General features: G+C 38.2%; 1 protein-coding gene across 1 annotated transcript in view; it reads left to right on the forward strand.

Annotated features, from left to right (window-relative positions):
- Nucleotides 1-9,141, forward strand: part of LOC124165080 (mucin-5AC-like) — a 40,911-nt gene that overhangs the window by 29,484 nt on the left and 2,286 nt on the right. The window lies entirely within an intron of this gene.

The following is a 9,141-nucleotide window of genomic DNA, read 5'->3' on the forward strand; positions in this document are numbered from 1 at the left end:
TCAATGGGAATAGCGTCATAGAAAGTAAACTCGGCGGATGATTTCAAGGATTTGAACGGCGCTAGTGTCTTGCTACAAGGCAATAGCGCCTTGAATATGTGAATTGCAATTGGATGAGTGAATAGGGAAGCGATTGAAGCCATTTTTGTCCCAAGAAATACGGGGTTGTAATTCTTTAGCTACCGAACTATGACAACGTAAACAACTCATTTGATGCATTTTACTGTCATCTATCATGGAGACTTCACCAACCGCCTACGCTCTAGTATTGGAAAGAATCAGCCAATACATGGCTGTTATACGGTCTCAACCCTGAAAAATCTCAATTGCTTTAAAGGCACACTCGGACATTTCCTGTGTCAACTTCAATTTGTGTCACTTACGTATCTCGATAATTTATGAAGGCTAAAAAGATTAGGGCAGGGTAGAAATCAAAATTGAGGAAAAAAATAAACCTTGTTACTCCGTGAAAACGTCAGTTTTATCTTAGAAAATGGAGAATGTAATTAAAAATCCTTCTTAACAATTGAAGTCACATGTCCCTTATAGCTTACGTGCCACATTGACTGTTCGTTTAGGAAGGATGATGTAATTTTTCAAGAAGTGAATGGGGAGGCGAACGGAGCCATTTTTGTCCCAAAAAATACTGGGTTGTAACTCCTTAGCTACCGAACTATGACAACGTAAACAACTCATTTGATGCACTTTGCTGTCATCATGGAAACACTGAATGTCGTTCAGTTAAAAAATTGAAGAAATTTGAAATTTATACCAGCAACGCATGAAGTATATTTATTTGATTCTTATTTCCCATGAAATTATAGGTTTCTCATCATCATGACGGCCTCCGAATATTCGTATAATTTTGAATCTATATTTTGAAGGCAATTATCCATAATTCTACAACAACTAAAGCTGAATTCGATGAAATTTAGTGATGAATAAATCCACCATAATATTCAGGTTGTTGTTTACACAAGGAAAACAACCTGAACGGTAATTAAGGTATGTGCATCGAGCACTGCCATTTGTTGGGAGATAAATATGCTTTAGAACAAAATTAACACGAATACTAATCACTCAACAGAAGTAAAATCAAATGAGGATTCTTTTGGAAATATTTCATTCATTGTAAACACACGCAAAGAGGTAAAGAGTCTAATGAGTTTCGCATCAAAATCCATTGAACGTTACTTGGAACCAGAAAGCCTGATAATTTAGCTCAAGCACACTCTCTCTCTATCTCGAGAGGAACTGATGAACATAACCTACTACGGAAACAACATTTTTTAAACTCAGTCGCTTAGGTACCTTGATTAAAATTTGCAAAGAGCTCCGTGATAAGCTGCAACTATGCATTACACATGTTAGCCGAAAGGTGCATACCACTAAGGATACTAGAGTACCCCTTACGGTCAGATCTGGATGTTAACTTCTAGTACCTAGTTCATAACCGATCGTGTTTTCAATAATATAGGACTCGAATAAAAACTAATGAATAATTTCGGTACAGCCATCGAGGTTCTATAGTGGAATAAACAAAACTAAATAAGTAATCTTCCCACCTTGTGGGTCCGGGTTCAAATCCTGGCGGTGGTGGAAATTTTCCAGAGATTACCAGATCCTTGAATGTGGAAAGCACTGAAAAGTGCAGTCCGTCCGTCAGATAGGACGCACAGCCGTGGTCTCCATGGTAACTTTCGTTAAGAACGGCATACGCCGGATTTCTCTCCACCCTTAATTCCCTACCCTTTCTATTGGCGCAAATAACGTTAGTTATCGGTCGCCTTCTCCAAATAGGTACCTCCTTACGAATATGCGAGCGGTATAAACGAAGTCTGTTTTCATGGTGTGGTATGATATTCGGAGGAGGCTAACGACAGCTTAACTGACGCCAACGGCTAACGCCATGAAGAAGGGTTTGTTGAACATGGTTTAAATGAAAATAGAATTACAGTTCATATACTTTTATTTTTCGAATTTGTCGCGTGAAACTTTTTTTACGTAATTAATAAATTACAATATGTGTGCCCTGGCGTTGGCATTAGTCTACCTGGCGTTGACATTAGTTATAGCGCCCCGAATGTCATCAACTCATTTGAATACCTTTCTTACTCATTTCTAATACATGGAGCTCTTCACAACATTGGCGTAATGATGGGGGGTGAGGGGATAGATCCCCCCCCCCAAAAGCCTCAGGGAAATTTTTTTTTTTTTTTTTTTTTTTTTTTAGTATTGTCTAGTTTTGATGTATAATAACAGCATCTGGTCAAAGTTAAATTTTAAGAGCCAAAATGATGTAAAATGTATTTCCAGGCAAGTCAATTTTCAAAAATTTTCTCGGAACCCCCGTTGCCTGGAGGGAGGATCACCCCTAGGCCTCTTCTAGGCCCCCCCTCCCCCCAAAGCATATTCCTAGTTAAGCCACTGCTTTGCAACATTCAATCAGGGATCGGGCAGTCTCTGAAAATTCTCTGCCACCGCTGAGATTTGAACCCGAGGCCATGGGGTGGGAAGCTATTACTCTAGCCACCACACCAAACGGATCCCCGTCTGATTTCGTGCGGGAAAATATTTCGGAAGAAGGGGGTGGGTTGAAGGCTCCTAACCCTCTTCATGCACGTGTGGAACGCCAGCAGAATACATGGAGCAACAGTCGTACGCAATAGAAAAATCGCAGAAGCAGCTTTCGCAAGCCAAACCAAGAGGAATGACCTCTTGTGCTACGCTGGAAGGTATAAGAAGACCACGAAAGCCTGTGTTAGGCAAAGCTTAAATATCACATCTTCCGACTGCATTTTTTAATCAATTGAATCGGCCATCATTTTTGAATTTTCATCTACATCTATGTAATACCCTCGAGCCACCTCTGCAGTGTTTGGCGGGGGATGATCAATCACCAGCATGCAAGATGATTCCCACTTGCACACAAAAAAGGCATAAAAATGTTACGCGTACTAAAATATTATACTTCCTTATTCATGCAAAGGCAAAACTTGCCAACCCCCCATGAAGGCAATCCGCCAATAAAGCTAGAACACGCAGAACATGCTGTAAGAAATATGTACTAAGACAATTCAGAAACAGGCATCAAGGAACGCATATGTTAATTTTAGCAGGAGCTATTAGTCCACCTTTTGTTCACGCATTTTTGCATGCGCAATTGCATCAGCTGATGCAATCCACGACTTAACACAACCAAGGGCGTACCCAGGGTCATAGCTAGGGGGGGGGGGGGGCAAGCCATGGGATTGATGAGATTATTTCATTGAAAAAAGTTTTATTTTAGTTACACTAATCTTATACTAATATATATCATTTTTCGTGGGTTTAAAGAAAATTTGTTGAATACTTTCGTTTCAATTCAGTGATGATTTTGCTTAAAGACTTTTACGATTTTTGCTTCTAGGGAGGGGCAGCCCTGTCCCTCGCTGGGTACGTCCATGAACACAACGCATTTCGAAACTACCATTCGTGCGTGCATCAAAGTGCGCAATTACATGCTTCATGTAAAAACTGTTTTCACATCAAAACCCTCGATGGCAATGGAAGGCGGGGTGGGGAGTAGAAAGTCTACAATGAAAGAAATTGCATAAGAAAAAACTTGAAAAGAGAAGGAAAAAAGAAAATTTCCACACGCTTAACAACATTTCAAATTGGTATTGACGCTAATGGCCACGGTTTTCCACAGTACCAAGTACTTTCTGCTTCGTAAGCCGTCAACACCTGGAGAAAGTCCAGAAGAAAATTATGATTCTAAATGCATCACGGGTGAAAGAGGTCATCAGCATGTCTTCCCTCACAAGGGCGTACCCAGGATCAAAACTAGGGGGGGGGGGGGGGGGGGGGACAAGCCATGGTTGTTCAAGTTGTAGGTAAGATTTAAGCATGGAAAGGGTGAATTAAATCAACTATTGAAGGACACTGTAACAGCTCTTTATTAGTTTTTAAAATTATTTGCTTGAAAAAATATTATTTTCCCTAAAAAAATTTGCTATTTTTGTTTCTAGGGGGGCGCAGCAGCCCCCTCCTGCCCCTCGCTGGGTACGCCCATGTTCCCTCATTTGATCTCTTTATGACGTCGTCTACCGCAAGCCATTTTCTTACTTCAGCACGTTTCAGCAGGGGCGCAGCTAGGAATTAAGGCTGAGGGGGGTTAAGGTGACACTAATACCGGGGTGTGTGAGGGTATGGAATACCCACCAGGATAACAGCCAACCCACCAGCGGTAGGTGCGAGATTAGATAATTGTGGAATTTTAAGATAAATAGTTCAAAATGGCGAGTTTTACGGCTTTCTGTGGTATATTTTTTTAATCCTTACACTATTGTATTAGTAATATCAATCCAATCAAGTAAAATGGATTAAACTTAAAAATTTCTCTGAGCTCTGGGGGGGGGGGGTTTATCCCCCAAAACCCCCCCTCGCTGCGCCACTGCGTTTCAGCGCCATCACTGACATAAACTGCAATAGTGGGCGAGTTAATTTTCGCTCGTCTCGAAATGATCTAATACTGGAGAAATAGAGTATTTGTACGCGGTCAATATATTTCCTAAATGTTAATCATCTTCAATTATTTAAATCCTGTAGAATCGCAGGTTTTTCATTACGAAAGCGGGCTATAGTTGAATTCCAAAGATTATGAAGTAATAGCAGGGGTGGTCTGGAGTGATTGGGGGCCTTCGGCTGAGACTCATTATGGGGCCGTTCTTACCGGGGGTCCTCTCATGGAAAAAGCTAGGAAATTGCATGCCCGGAAATAGAATTTGATTCTATTTTGGCTCATAGAAACCATAGCAAAGTTAGTATAAAAAATAGCAATTTCTAAGGAAAAAATACTATGAAATGTGTAAATTTCACAGCTTATAAAATTTAGTAATGATTCATGGTTCTATTAATGAGTGAATTTTTTCTTTGCAATTGTGCTGAAATCTTACAAAAAATAACCTTTTAGATTAAACCTTTCATAAAACCGTTAGGTTCTCTTTTATCTTCTCACACATTTATTTTTTTGCACAACCTTTTCACACTGATTGTGAGTATGCATACAGTGAAAAGCAACCAATGAAAAATTGGAATTTTTGATACTTGCAAAAAACAACTTTGATTCAAGTAATCAGTCTTTTTTATTACACTTTTCATATAAGCTTCAAGATTGAAGCGAGCATTGTGGTGACTCCTTAAGCCCGCGGCCTTCAGTGATTGCCAACCAGCCAAACAGGCCAGACAGCCCCTCAGTAATAGTACGAAATTTCTTACAATAGAGGGTAAATTACGTTTAATTTCTTAAAATTCACTTGGGTTTCCAACAATAAGGTAGCTTGTGTAACGTGGTGTCCATGATGTTTGGCATAGTTAATTATGCACTGATTTTTAAATAGTATTTTTGTTATTTGTATGCATATTTGTATTTATTTTGGTGTTTTGGAGTTGAGGGCACTATGGTGATGGGGAATAAACAGGGGATAGTAAGAGAGAGAGCCATTTTGGATGGAGGGGATGAAATAACGCGCTTAAGAGTACAAGTGATTATTATTGTATCAGAGGAAAAAGGTTACGACCAGTCCGAAAGGGCGTGGGTTCAAATTCCACCGCTGCCACCAAAATTTCAACCTCTATGATGTTGCAACCTTTTTCCTCCGATACAATAATAATAACTTATACTCTTAAGCACTTTATTTCATCTCCTCCATCCAAAATGGCTCTCTCTCTACCTATCCCCTGTTTACTCCCCGTTACCATAGCACCCTCAACTCCAAAACACCAAAATAATTAAAGTATGCACACAAATAACACAAATACAATTTAAACATCAGTGCATAATTAACTATGCCAAACATCATGGACACCACATTACACTAGTAATACTTCCAGAAATTTTCAACCAATAAAAATATTCGAATGTGGACCACAAGAGGGGTCAGCCAGTGCCCTAGCCACCGTTCTAATCCTATTCCTTCACATAGAGAGCACAAGACACGTATTACAACTCACTCTCAGGAAGACCCCATCAGTAAAAAGAAAAAGTATGCTTGGCAGTCATGAAGTTAATTATCATTTCCTACGGAGGTATAAACACTAATAGCCGATGTTTTAGTATTATATTGGCAGCAAGTCAATCACCATATCATTATGTACTTGAAAGATAATTTGATGGAAAATTTTTAGGAACACGTACTGTGGCCTTGGTATCTAAATTTTTGCTTTTGGGCGAGATGAAAAAATTCATCATATGCAAAAAGTTGTATTTACCCATGCAAGTATGAGGCAGGGCAAAAACTTGGATAGATTTGCGGAATAAGGACAGGAGCTATTTCTTGGACATGCATTTGTGCCATTTTGGATTTTTACACGGTGCAATTTTGATGATGACGTGTTTACCCATCTTACCATATAGGTAAATACGCATCATTTAAAATTTTGGCCCTTTTCATCACATTAATAAGTATCAATCTTGTGATAAAAAGTAGTGCAGTGACATGCAGATATTACTATAAACTCCGAAATAAGAAATCATACTGTATAAGAATGGGACCATTGATTTTTGCTGGGACAAGGAGGATCAAGTTTAACTGTAAGCCCATATATACATGCATATATATAAATTAATTAAACTTCTACTTGTCCTAGGGTGAAACACTTTGTTATACAGGAAAAATAAACCAAGAATAAAAGGAGGGAACTTTCAAGCAATAGTTCCTTCGAATTTTCTATGGGAAGCAGCCTATCTTTCTCAAGTGAGATATGCAATTAGTGTATATCCAACAAACAAAGACACATGCAGTTTTATTGCAAGAAAATACAGATGAAATTTATAGGGACTTCAGGCTTTCCCAGAATTTTTTCTGTACTGGCCAAAGTTTCATTGAAATACTTTATCAGCTTCCTTGTGTTCATATTTAAGTGCCTGTTCACCCCTGAGAATGTAGAAAAATTATTTTTTGGCGGCCAGCAAGAAGACACCGAACCACAGTAAAACCTTGAAATAGTTAACCCAAGACATCTGCAAAAAATATAATAATATGTATTACCAACTGCCAACATTCATATATTCAACAGCACAACCTGATTCATTCATACACTAGGGTGATGGGAAAAAGAATTTTAATTTTATTTCAAAGCTGTTTTAGAGCAGGGATGTTGTGATAGGTGAATACTTGAAAACAGTAAATAATTATTCAAATTGGTTAATATCTACTGCATTCACCAAGCATTTGAAATTTTGAAGAACATTCCACCCATAAACAAATTATGAAAAGGCAGTATTCACCTCACACAACTTCCCTGCTCTATAGCAACTTTGAAATAAAATTATAATCTTTTACCCAGCACCCTAATATACCCATACAATCCTAGCAATGACTGGAAAAAATAAGGAATTTAATGGAATATCTCTCATTGATTTTCTCTCAAGTTAGAATATAGCTCATAGTAATCAAGAGCAAATTTAAATCAGTACCATAATTCCTCTCTCATTTCACTACAGTTTCCGATGTGAGCAATATCTCAGACAACCTACAGAGTCAATAAGATTCAAGAAATCTCAGCCTAAGTCAAAACCAATAAATCACCAAAGCATCAATTCCTCATCTCAAGTTGACTCACTACTGTTACTGCTATATGTCAAAATTCTAGTCTCTTCTTTTTTTTCACAATTTACCACTGAAATCTTTTTCTTTTTGTAATTTTATTTTTGTAAAAGACACTGCTATAACCCTTAATGTATCAAAAGTATGTTCTCATATTCATTCATAGCCCTGATGAATGCATATAAATATGTATACCGCAATTTTGGCAAAATCTGCATTTAAAATTCTTCAAGATCCTGCTCCCATTTCTTCAATACGCGTAGGAGAAAACATTTGCCCTGTGCTGATGGCATTTCAAATTGTTTTTCCTCAAAAAAATAAAGGACAATAATATATGTTACGTCAAACTCGCACCAAATAGTAGGGGAAGGGGCATCCATTAATTACGAGAGGTGATTTTGGCAATTTTTTGGACCCCCCTCCTCTTTCCTCTCAGTGAGATATCGTGAGAGTTGGCTTGACGCCCTCCCTCTAATCTCACGTGAGATTGTTCAAATGCGTATCTTCTGTGCAAATACGTCAATCTATCCTTTATTGTGTTGAATTTAAAAAAAAAACAATTTCTTTGATTAATTTTATTTAAGATTACTCAAGTCTAGTATTTAAGATTACCAAGATCATAGTCTGGAATCACATTTTACACTGTTTCTTGCAAGGAAAAAATTATATGATACTTGCGATGAACCCGTCTTACACCACAGGAAATTGGGTTAATTAATGGATACACCCTTATATGTACATATGGTGAAGTAGAGAAAATGTAGGCTAAAACCAATTTTATGCTCCAAATATAGTTTGCGTTCTAAAGCAGCCACTAAAACCAGTCTGTAAGACCAGTCACTCGACATTGGCATCAGCTAAATGCAACCAATAAATGATAATATTAATCACGAGGGATTATAGAAGAAGAGATATTTATGGATAGTTACTATTGACTATATGATACAACGTCAAATAAAGCAATTACGAACATACTTTCTGTACTAACAATAAGAGAAATATGTATATAATAACACAATAGGGTAGTTTCCTTCATCAAAGAAACCGAAAGGCATTGATTGCGATTTGTTACCCACAATTACTGTAATCATAATATACAAATTATTTCGTTTTAGAAATACCGGTTTAGACGAATAGCAATGGTCCATTTTTATCCTCATTTGAAAAGGGCCAGATTGGCGCCCATGCGATGCCACTCCACATGACATCACAGGGACCTAGTTTCTATAGGAGAAGATAGGAGTTATACATTGTCTGAGATTACCAATGCATGCATGAGACGCAGAGCTCGGGGAAACATGTCTTAATAATCACCTATTAAAACTGGCTAAGGTCAGAAAGTTTTCTTCGTTTGATAAGGTATTAATAAACCTTTTTTAAGCCAAGCGCTACCAGACAGCAAGGTACTCAGCTACCCTCTAGCATTCTGCATCCTATCAGCGCTCAGAGCCTCGATCAAGGTCACCTCACAAGGCGGGAGGGGGAACCAGAAATACGTCACACGGAGAGATTTCCTTACCCGTGGCGTTTTCGCGCCCTTGAAAATTTTCAC

This window comes from Ischnura elegans, chromosome 9 (genome assembly GCF_921293095.1).
Source record: "Ischnura elegans chromosome 9, ioIscEleg1.1, whole genome shotgun sequence".
Classification (NCBI taxonomy): domain Eukaryota; kingdom Metazoa; phylum Arthropoda; class Insecta; order Odonata; family Coenagrionidae; genus Ischnura; species Ischnura elegans.